Here is an 11,379-nt window from a genome sequence, read left to right as displayed (position 1 = left end):
CTGCCTATAGTCACTAAACGACAGTAGCACCAACAAAACTGCCCTGGTTGAGATCCACTGCTCTAAGAGAAAGAAGATAATATAATTGGATATTTAGTAGTAATGTTAAAATCTATATTTATAATATTTTTGTTCTTAAAAAATTTACTAGAAGCAAATTTACATCATTCATTAAGGTGACAGAAATACAAAGGGTTGTATTTTTATGAATCCTATTGATGTATAAAATAAAAGTTACTATCTACAAGGACTCTCCACTGCTCTAAGAGAAAGAAGATAATATAATTGGATATTTAGTAGTAATGTTAAAATCTATATTTATAATATTTTTGTTCTTAAAAAATTTACTAGAAGCAAATTTACATCATTCATTAAGGTGACAGAAATACAAAGGGTTGTATTTTTATGAATCCTATTGATGTATAAAATAAAAGTTACTATCTACAAGGACTCTAATTTTATTTTTTAAAAGGGTATTTTTTTAGAGTTGGTCCCATAGCCCGGTCATTAGACCTTGTTCTTAGGGATCTTGATCCTACATGTCTGACTACACTTTGAATCTCAGCCCTTGAAAAACACACTGAGTACATGTACATCTATGCCTCAAATCCCAATGGGATGAAGAAGTTAAGAAAAACAGATTGCAGTATGATTGTGGTATGACCACACTGCATTGGGGAGTTCTCTCTCTCGCTCTCGCTCTCGCTCTCTCTCTTTCACAAAGCATATCACCCTCTAGCAATGAAAAAGAAGAATATTTTTAAAATCAAACAAGTGGGAAAAGTAGACTAAGATGAGGTGCTATGGATTGAATCATGTCCCTGAAAAAGACATGTTCAAGTCCTAACCCCTGGTACCTATGAATGTGACCTTATTTGGAGATAGGGTCTGTAAAGATCCTACCAAGTCAGGATGAGGTCACCACTGAGAAGTGTGGGCTTCAAACCTAATGACTTGTGTCCCTAGAAGTAAAGAGATCTGGACACCAATATACAGGGATGGTAGCTACATGATGATGGAGACAGAGATGAGTGATATCTACAAGCCAAGGAGTACCAACAATCATCGGCAACACTGAAAGCTGGAAGAGTCAAGGAAGGTTCCTCCCTAGAGCCTTCAGAGGAAGCTCTTCCCTGGTTACACCTCAATTCCAGATTTCTGGCCTCCAAAACTATGAGAGAATAATTTTCTGTCGTCTTGAATCATCCAGTTTGTGACACTTGGTTAGATCTGCCCCAGGACACTTATACAGAAAAGGAGCTATTCACCTTGTCAGACTCACTGCATTGCTCAGAAGGTCTTCATTCATACCAACCAGCAAAGACTTTGTCTCAAGGAGATATGCCTTTGCCAGCGACTGTGGTGCTCATAGGGTCTGACAGTGAGGGTTCACAGAGTTCTGTGGCGTAACCCCTTACAGAGAGGCAATAGGAGGTGGAAGGACAAGGTGAACAAAGAGCGGTGCCAACACCGGGGCTAGTGCTAATTTTGTGGGCTAAGCCAAGTTGGGCCTCAGTAGGCTTATCTGAGCAACAGAAACAAAAACAACTATAAGTCATGAGGCCATCTAGAGGGCAAAATGAGACACTGTGTATGAAAAATACAAATGCAAACTGTCAAGCTATTACTTCATACCTGGACAAAAAAAAAAAAAAGACAATTAGCCAAGAAAAGACAATTAACTTGATACCTTTAGGAAGAAAAAAAAACCTGTCTTTGAATATAATTACTTTTATACTTGCTTGGGAAATCTCTATCCAATCTCAAGAGGGTTAAAAGTGAGGAAGGGAGACAGATACATACTAGATAGCAAAAATAAAACCAATTACAGTTTTACGTCATGCTCCCTAAAAAATTTTTTAATCAAACTTGTTCCTGTGTTTCACCTTCAATTGATCATCATGGCAGAAAATTCTGTATGTTACCCTTAAATCTGGAGCAATTATCAGTCACCACACTGAGTTCTTCTTACCTGAAATATGGCTCCAGGACCGCTGTCTCAGAGGGATGAGCTTAAGGAGAGAGGAAGCAGAGAAGGGGCTAAAGTTCAGAACACAGAACAGAGGTGGGAGGCCCCAAGAGCATTCACCCACGTGCATAGTGGGAAACAAGTATATGCAACACAAGAGTGTGTAAGAAGGTTCCCAATCCAAAACCTCACAGCATGTTAGGCAACATCAGTTTCTAAAGGGTGGGGATTACTTTGAATGCTTCCTCAACTATTTGTCCTCCTCCAACAGGGTGACAATGGGTTTTTCTTCTTTTTTTCTTTTGTTGTCTTGTTTTTAAAGAGGTTTTTCCCTTAGGGTGTGTGTGTTGGCTGGAGAGAGACAGTGAGAGGGAAAGTGAGAAATCACCCAAGGGGGATGGCCATGCCATAATCCCTTCTCTTCCATTCTCTTCCTAGGATCTTGGGCACACATGCACATGTGCCTAGAGTGATTTTCAAGCCAGTGGATCCATAACTCAAACCGTGGTTTGCCATGTGGGAGTCCAGCAATATAATTGCTATGCCATCTGCTGACCCCAGTTTTTCTTCTTTATTTTTATAAAGACCTCCAAGGGTCCAGCCTATAGTGTAGTTATTAAGCCAGCTGGATCCCATATGGCTGCCTGCACGGTTCAATTCCAAACCCAGTGACTTAAAATACATGCCAGGTGCATGTGTGTGCATACTCAAAATTCAGAGAGGAGGGAGAAATGAAAGAGAAGGGATTTCATTGAGCCTATCCTTACAGGGATACTTTCTTACTTTCCTTATGTCTCTTTCCAGTAAGCTCACACATCCTCTGGCAAATTAGAAGGAGAGAGCCCTTCAGAAAGCAATCTCCACAAACTTTGTTGCCTTTTCTGTTTCCAAGCATTTAACTGCTCTTGATGCCAGAAAGTTCTTTCTGGAATCTAACAAAGCTCTCGAGCCACAAGCCATGCCAGCCTCCCCTAGCTCTGCACCCTGTTTGGGAGTCTCCTTCCCATTGAGCCCTTCCCATTCATGAGGATTTTGCAGCTTCCTGCTAAAAGGAACCTTGAGACATATGTTTATTTCTTTGACTGATGAAGGAACTCAGGCCAAGAGACTAATGGACTGGTCTAAACTATCCCTCATGCTTCCTCTCTCTTCATAGAGCCTATGCTCCAATTATCTTTCAGTTCCTTTTTAGAAACACATAGAAACATCCACAGGAGAGAGAGCCAGAGAAGGCTCAAGATCAGCAATAGGAACTGGATGGTAGCCCCATCCATCCCCTTCGCCAATAGCTTTTACCAAGCAGTAATAAAACATGATGCAGTAATAACATTTGTAAAGCACTTTAGAGTTTACAAAAAAGCATTCCTTCGCATATTATCTCATCTAATCTTCAAAATTTTCATTTAAAATACACATAATCATTTACACTTTACAGATGAGGAAACAGAGTCTAACAAATCAACAGCTTACTTAAAGTCACATCACATCAACAGTAACACTAGAGATTCCTAGAACACAGATATCTGCCTTCAAATTACATGCTGTGTAACCATACAAGCCTCCCACAGCCAGGAGAGCACAGAGATCAGAGTTCAGAGACAAGGTGTGAGCTTCAGCTCTGGACCTACTAGTCTCCCCACCTCCCTCTCTCTCTCTCTCTCTCTTTTTTTTTGGAGAGGTTTTTGCTATAGGGCATGTGCTCTTGCCAGGAAGACAGAGAGAGACAGAGAGACAGAAAGCAAGAAATCATCCCCCAGGGGGGATGGCTACACCACAGTCCCTTCTCCATTCTCCTCGCAGGATCTTGGGCATGCACACACACACGTCCAGCATCAGTTTAAGCCACTGGGTCCAGGACTTGAACCACAGTCAACTACATGGGAGTCTAGTGACATAGCCATTATACCAACTGCTGGTCCCAGGATCAGTCCCATTCAATGCAAGACAAGGATGTTGGGCTAATGAGAACCTTGAAAGTCATTCCCAGCTCTGGACGAGAATGTCTTATTCTACCTTTTATTTTTATTCTATGTTTGTTTTATATTTATTTAATAGATACCCAATGCTGTCTCTATCTCCTCCTCTGCATATTATTCATTAGAACAAAACATTTTAATTGAGCATCTCTGGTGCCCAGGCACTAATGAGCAAAAACAGAGGTACCCCTGTCCTTATAGGGCTTTTAGTCTAATGAGTCAGGGATTGAACAATCAGCCAGAAAAGAGATACAACTATGACTGTAACAAATGCCAAGGTATGATGTCCCATGCCAGAACATGGTACTGTGAGAGTCACTAAGAGGAGACTTTGGCCTTCCCTGAAGAAGTGACTCTTGTGCTAATATCTGAAGGAGGAAGAAGATGGGTGGAATAGCACCTCAGACTGGGGAAATATCTTGGATAAAGGTCCTATGGTGGGAATAAGTGAGGCAAATATGAGAGATGGAAAGGTCAGAGGGGATGGAACTGGGAAAGGGAGGGAATTCTGGTAGACAATGAGGATGGTGTGGTCTTTATAATAAGAGTCGTTGAAATAATCTTATTACAAAGATATATTATTATCTCAAGAGGAGTTTAGGAAGTTGGGGGTAAGAAAGAGAGGATGACATGACTAGACCATCAGGCTACCTTCAGGTAATGAGAAATGATCTGTTACTGTAGGCCTGCTCCCTACAAATCAGGTAGCCTAAACAAGCTGAGTAGAATCTCTCTTGCTTAGAGAGATTACTCAGTTCTAGGAAATAAACAGTTCACTATGCCTGTATTCAAGAAATGTTTTAATCTCTTCCCCTGCCCCATACCCCCCCCACACACACACACCTTATTTTAGCAATTGCCTCATTGCTCTCTTGGTACTTTCCCTATGGGATGGACATGAAAGTACTTCATTTAGATCTTTAAAAGAACCTGGTGCAGGGAGCAGAGTTAATAATAACGCAGCTGCTAATCCTCTGGTCCCATCAGTGCATTCACAGTTAGACCACTCCACCTGGGCTGCTCCCAGCCAATGGCTAAGCATGTTAGAGTACTAGTTCTGGCCTATTCTTCTCCGATGTGGAATTCCTCTAATAATCATACTATCATGATTTTGCTTGGGAACGTCTCATCAGCCTACCTGAGATGTTCTCAGAGATGTGCTACATATCCGTCTCTTCCTAGTAAGTCTTACCTCCCTCTTTCCTTTCACAGAGTATCATATTTGCATCAAGGTCTGAACATTCTCCCTTCCTCTTGCTCCCTTCCATTTACTCCTCATAGTTATTTCCCCCGTAAGACTCATTCATGTCTAATCAATATTGTTTTGATATCTGCCTCTTGGAGGAACCACCCTCACTCCCCCTTCTATTCTCTTTCCCCTTTCCAGATTAGTCTTCCTAAGAAGATCAAGAAAATCTCCACTATCCTGGCCTTACTTTTATAGGGGCTCGGTGGGACTCGAAGAGTACATTCTGTCATTTCTTATAACACTCTGCTCAAGATCTAGGCTTCCAGCCATCCTAAAATATCAAGAACCATTTGTTTCCAAGGAAAGCACTAGATGAGATTTGTCAAAGCTGTGGTTCCTCAAATTCAGTCAAGTCAAGGGACTATACAGAACTGTTACTCAAACTGTGGCCATGGAACCCAGGTCCTTAGGTGTTCTAAATGGGTCCAACAAGGAAGAATCCTATTTGACAGGGCTTGGGAGGCTGCAGTCCCACTTTAATCAGAACATCTCTACTTTTATCTTTTTTATTTTATTTTGTTTTGTCCCTGGCATTCAGTTCCTATGTAAAAAATTTTATCTGACAAAAAAGAAGCTCTGCTGCCAAAAGTGAAAATATATGTAACTTAAAAACAACTACCAGGGTCTCTCTTTTTTCTGGTAATGACAAGCTAGTACTATTAAACAAAAAAAAGTTAAAATCTGGGACCAGCCAGTGGCATGGTGGTTAAGGTGGCCGGATCCCATACGGCTAACTGCAGTTACATTCCTAGACCTGGCAGCTTAGAAAACATACCAGGCACATGTGCATTTGTACCCCAAATCCTGAGAGAATAGACCAGAAGGGATTATGGTGTGGCCATTGATGGGTTCTTTATCACTTTCCCTTTTGTCTGCCTCTCTCTGGCAAGAGCGCACATCCTATAGCAAAAGTTTTTAAAATCCTAAATACTAAAAATCTGGATGAAATATACTAAATATATTTTCTAATTATCAAAATGCTAATCAAATAGTAAGATTTGTCTAATACTGAAAGAAAACAAGAACTCAGAGAAGTATAGAAATCATTTTGGCTTGAAGGCATTTTCTGAATCTAGCAAATTTGAACTTTGACAGCCTGACAAAGAAAGACATCTGAAATACATAATATGAGGATACTAAAAAGAGAACCATTCTCACAATAAGTAGGGCTCTTAAGGATAAGAATGTATCAGCAATTGACTGGTGGTCAAGGGAATCTGTAGATTGGGTTTGAATCACTTATCTTATTGAGGGAATCTCAGGCCTTTAATTCCCTTTAAGGGGTCCTAGATTTACAGTATCCTCAAATATCTGCCAACAAAAAATATTTTCCCCTCTAGAGGGAGCTATCTTCTTTATCTCAGGCCTTAACTTACACTTACGAATCTTTGCCATGTACAATGACCAGCACACAATCAAAGATAATCAGGCACACTATGAAACCATAAGTAAGAACCAGTATAACTACCAGATATGAATGCGCTTTCCTTTCCCTCAACTCTGAGACCCTGTTGGTACTGAAGATGTCTTCATTATGTTACAGCAATCTAGTTAGTTATGCTAGGACCAACACCCTTAGCTCTCCCATCCCTATCTATAATCTCTCTCCTAACAAAGTAAAAGCTTCCATTTGCTAACCAAGAAGCTTCCATAGTCCCTAAAGAAACAGAGCATATTATCCCAGAGTCACCCTATTCTTTCACTGTTAGGATAAAGTTCCACAGTTTTATCCATATGGGAAGATGGAACCATTAATACTGTGAAGGTAATGGTGATTCCCCTTCAGGCCACCACCATTACAACATAGCCCCCCTTTTCCACTCCCCAACAGTTCTGACCCTGCCTGCCCTCCCTCTTGATCAAGGCTGATCTCCTAATTAAAATAAACAAATGTCAGGAAGCAATTACTGCAGAGAGAGAGGCAGATGGTAGAATAGAGGCACTCTGGTATTGCATTAAGCAGTAACTTGCTATCTCTTCAAAGTTTCTGCACTTTAATTAAGCATCGTTATAGACAGGTTCAATGAGCTTTGGAGTGGGGTTTATCAAATTAGCTTCTCACAGGGCTGATGCTGTGTGATTGCAAGAGGTGTTCCTGATGCAAGACTCAGCTGCCTGAGAGGGCCCAGGAGAAGAGCAAAGGGCAAGAAGCTCAAATCCCACCTCCTCAAGAGACCAAAGGAGGGGCTGAGGTTCTACCCACAGGGATAAGGATGGTAGAATAGATTGAGATAGCCTAAGTAAACATTGAGATAGGGTAGCCAGATATCCCCCAAGCTGAGCACCTGTCCTCCTGCTTCATGCCCCTTCTGTGGGTGTGCTACACATAAGAGCCTGCCCAAAGGAAACAGATCTGTATCTAGGAAGTTATCGAATACATAGTTAAATCACAGACTTGGGTTCCAATTCTTTTTGCAATCCAAATAACACTGAACAAACTATTTAATTTTCCATGTCTCGGAATTTTTATCTTCATTGCAAAAGGTATGGAATAATAGCTAGTCATTATGGAATACTATGTACTATATGCTAGGCACTATGCTAAGCAGTTTATGTGTTTAATTCATTTAATTATTCTCCCCACAATCCCATGTGGTAGGTATAATCATTATTCTATTGAAAAGATGAGAAGCCTGAGGCACAGCAAAAATAAACTTGCCCAAAGCCACATAAGTGGTAGTGGTAGGGCCAAAATTTTAACCAGGCAGCCTGGACCCAAAGCCTGTGCTCATTCACAGACACAAAACACCACGAAGCAAAACCAGAAATTGCTTACCAGACAGTAATAAAATCAGCTGAACCACTGCTGTATGCAACATGGATAAATCTTTAAAATAAAATGCTTAGCAAAACAAGACATGAGTATGAGTTCATTTATGTGAAATTCTAGAAAAAGGAAAGCCAATAAAAAATGACAAAAACTGTATCTATGGTAGCCTAGGGCCAGGGTTAGGACTGAGATTAACCACCAAGAGGCCTAGTAAAAATTTTGGGGGGGATGACAGGAACATTCTATGTCTTCATTGTGTTGTTCATTACACAGGTGTATATATTTGTCAATTCTTATTGAACTTAAAATGGATATACTTTATTGTATGTAATGTACACCTTAAATACATTTTTTAAAACCCTGTTTACCAATGACTGAATACAAAAATATAAATGGCAATGCTATGTTTTGAGTGTTTGTGTCCCCCCCCCCCTCCACCACCACCAAGTTTATATGTTGAAACTTAATTCTCAGTGTGATCATATTACAAGATGGAGTCTTTGGGAAGAAACAAAGTCATGGGGGCCAAGCAGGTCTGCCAAGCCTCTACATTCTCCACAGTCTTTCATAATCCTCTACATCGAAATTGCCTTCATTCACACTCTCGCCCTGGCTGCCACCTCATTTACCCCAGGCTCTTTGTATTCTCTCTTTCTTATCTACCACTTCTTCCCTCAGCCCATACAGTCCTAAACACCAGGGTCTCCAGTTCCTACTGTCTCTCTCTCTCTCTCTCTCTCTCTCTCTCTCTCTCTCTCTCTCTCCCCCCCCCCCACACACACATCTTTCACACTCTCGCCCTGGCTGCCACCTCATTTACCCCAGGCTCTTTGTATTCTCTCTTTCTTATCTACCACTTCTTCCCTCAGCCCATACAGTCCTAAACACCAGGGTCTCCAGTTCCTACTGTCTCTCTCTCTCTCTCTCTCTCTCTCTCTCTCTCTCTCTCTCTCCTAGCCATACACACACATCTCCTAGGCAAGGCTTCACACCTTATTTCGCACCACCTGCCTGGTTTAGAACATCTTGTCACCTCCCAGGTGCAGCGTCACCTCTTTCAGAAAGCGTCATCAACAAAACCAGCCTCTGGGAATAAGTCTTGGGAGGTCTGTTCTGTGCAGCCAAGATATTAACTTCACCCCAAGTAAGATCAGTGGTGTCCAGACCCAGAAGTCTGGGTAATCATAAACATTATAAGGCTGAGTAAAACAGGATCTGAACCTTCATAGAGACTTACATGAAACTATAAATTAAGTAGTGCATGATACCAGGATTAGTAGAAATCATAACAATACAGTACTTGCTGTAAGTTTACCATGTGCCCAGAGTCAGACCCAGTAGTGGTACGCAATATATTTGCAATATCCCTACCATACAGGTAACTTAGTTGCCTGTTTTTACAGATGAGGCTCAAAGGAATTAATTAACATACCTGACATGGCATGGATTATAAGTAGTTAAATCAGAAGTGGAGTCATGTGTGTCCTGCTCCAGACTAACCCCTCTAATGAACACACATAGACAAGGAAGTAGCTAAGGGGGAAAAGTATTATCTATGTCCAGAGTTGTGGGGTTGGCTTCAGATAGGAGGCATTTGTTCTGGGTTTCTTAAAGAAGAATAACTAATTCAAAGGTTCATAAGAGGGAGGAGAGATTCGATAAAAAAATAAATAAAAGGGAAGAAGAATCTAGGGATAAAATGAAACACAAGGAAAAGCATAATGGTATGAAAAAAGTCAAACTGTTGACTATTTCTGAAGGCACAGCACAAAGGACAGGAGGATTGAGAGCTTGAGCTTAGAAAGGTCAATAGTATCCAATTTTAAAAGGCCTCTATGTCAAGCTAAGGAGCAATATATTTATTTTATTTAGCAAAGTCTTGTTTAGTATTTACCCTGTGCTAAACACTGTTTGAAGTACATCACAAATATTAGTTCATCTAATCCTCCTAATAACTCTGTGAAGCAGGTATTATTATTACCCATCTTATAGGTGAGGAAAATGAGGAATAGAAAGATAAATAACCTACCCAAGATAACTCAGTTAGTAAACGTAATTCAAACCTGGGCAATCTAACTCCAGAGTCCAGGGTCTAAGCCACTACCTCTGCTACTCTAAGGAACTTTTACAGGGGAGAAATTATTATATACAAGGAATGGTGGGCATAGGTTTTATTTCCTTAAGATTTCAAGTACACTATGTGGGGGAGGAAGGAAAAATAGAAGAAAAAGATTGGTGGACTGAAGCCAGCAGGTGATATGGAGGTTAAGGTGGCTGGATCCCACCTGGTTGACTATGTGGATCGAGTCCTGGACCCAGCAGCTTGGGAAACACATCAGGCACATGTTCATGCATGCTCGAAATCCCCAGAGGAGAATGAAAGAGAAGGGATCGCAGTGCGGCCATCGCCCCCCCTCCCTGCCCCCGCCACCCCGGGAATGGGGAATGAATCTCATTTTCCTTCTCTCTCTCTCTCTGTCTCTCTCTGGTAAGTACATGCACCCTACCAGGAAAAAAAAAAAACTAGAAACAAACAAAAAAAAAAATTGATGGACAATTAGGAAAACTAACTGAAAAAGCACCAATGTGTGCTTTTAAATGGTGATGATCTCCCATTGGCAAGAAAGACACACAGGAGCAAATGGAGACCAAAGATATTTAAAAGGTAGAACCAAAGGGTGTGATGACTCATGTTGTGGGGAGAGAAGATATTGAAGCAGACTCCCACCTTTCCAGCTCAGATGCCTTGGTAGACAGGGATGCTGCCCACTCAGATATGCAGGAAATGATGACAAGCAAACTGGAGTATGTTAAGTTTTATTCTCAACTTCCTATTGATTCTTAGTTTGCAGGAACCAGCAGGCAGCTGATTCTATGTAACTCTGAAGCCAACACTTTGTTTTATAGCTATCGATTTTGATGTACCTATGGCAGGAGAGGACCAAAAGGCAGGTAATCTAAAGTGTATGAAGGAGTTCAAGGCTGGAGTTATTCACCCTCAAAACACAGTGAAAACCATAGAAGTAGAAAAGATCACACACAGAGAGAAGGTTGAATGTAAAAGGAGAAGGTGGGTGGCAGGGATGTATTAGATAAAGACATAATAGAAAACTTGGACATTTGAGGGTCATATAGAAGAAACAAATTAAAAAGAAGGGGTGGGTCTTTATAGCCTTTGAAAAACAAAAGCACCTTGTAGAGCTATGGCTGAGTTAAGATTCTTTAAAAGTCCAACATGGTAAAACAGGAAAAGAAGCAGGGAGGACCTGAAGATAAGTCACTTTACACGCTTTTGAGCCACAGTTTAGATTAAATGATTTCCATCATCCCTGCTGGTTGTGAATCTGTGAAATAGGTCCACACTGGACCATGAAGGACCTCAGCATGGGACTGTTTAACTGACCTGGGAACATCC

At 41.0% G+C, this 11,379-nt stretch overlaps 1 protein-coding gene across 10 annotated transcripts in view; it reads right to left on the bottom strand.

Annotated features, from left to right (window-relative positions):
• The window catches only part of NRXN3 (neurexin 3), a 1,829,483-nt gene that overhangs the window by 1,777,648 nt on the left and 40,456 nt on the right, over positions 1 to 11,379 (bottom strand). The window lies entirely within an intron of this gene.

This window comes from Tupaia chinensis, unplaced genomic scaffold (genome assembly GCF_000334495.1).
Source record: "Tupaia chinensis unplaced genomic scaffold, TupChi_1.0 Scaffold000528_1, whole genome shotgun sequence".
NCBI lineage: Eukaryota > Metazoa > Chordata > Mammalia > Scandentia > Tupaiidae > Tupaia > Tupaia belangeri.
The sequence above is the reverse complement of the archived record's forward strand: the minus strand, read 5'-3'. Positions and strand labels throughout refer to the sequence as shown.